The sequence below is a fragment of the Octodon degus genome, unplaced genomic scaffold, assembly GCF_000260255.1.
Source record: "Octodon degus isolate 3935 unplaced genomic scaffold, OctDeg1.0 scaffold00338, whole genome shotgun sequence".
In the NCBI taxonomy this organism is placed as follows: domain Eukaryota; kingdom Metazoa; phylum Chordata; class Mammalia; order Rodentia; family Octodontidae; genus Octodon; species Octodon degus.
In genome coordinates, this window is record NW_004524914.1 from 1136364 (window position 1) to 1136841 (window position 478).

A 478-nucleotide genomic window follows, 5' to 3' on the forward strand; every position below is an offset into this window, starting at 1 on the left:
ATGCAGATAGTTTTTTTTTATCTATTGAAAAGAATAATTTGTGCTTATCTTGTCTGGAGAAGATTAACATGCCTATATCTTGTACTTTGTCTAACTACTAGGAAGACAGGAATACACAATGTATTAATTATTGTAACCCACCTACTAACCTGTTTTGAAACTCTGTATCATTGTTTAAAAAAAATGGGGCTGGGGAGATGGCTCAGTAGACTAAGCACTTGCCTGGAAAGCACAAGTGCCTGAGTTCAATCCTAGTTCCACCAAAAAAAAAAAAAAAAAACATAAATAAAAATTAAAAATAAAAATAAATGAAAGCATGAGATGATGAGATGTGGAATACAGAAAAGATGGGTATCTTTCTTTTCTGAAGGGAATTATAGGATGTGTGGAACCCACTTGAAATGTTCCACTGGTCTCAACAGAACTCTTGACCATTGTTCTTTGTTTTTACAGACTATGATAGTCTCATGATTCCCAG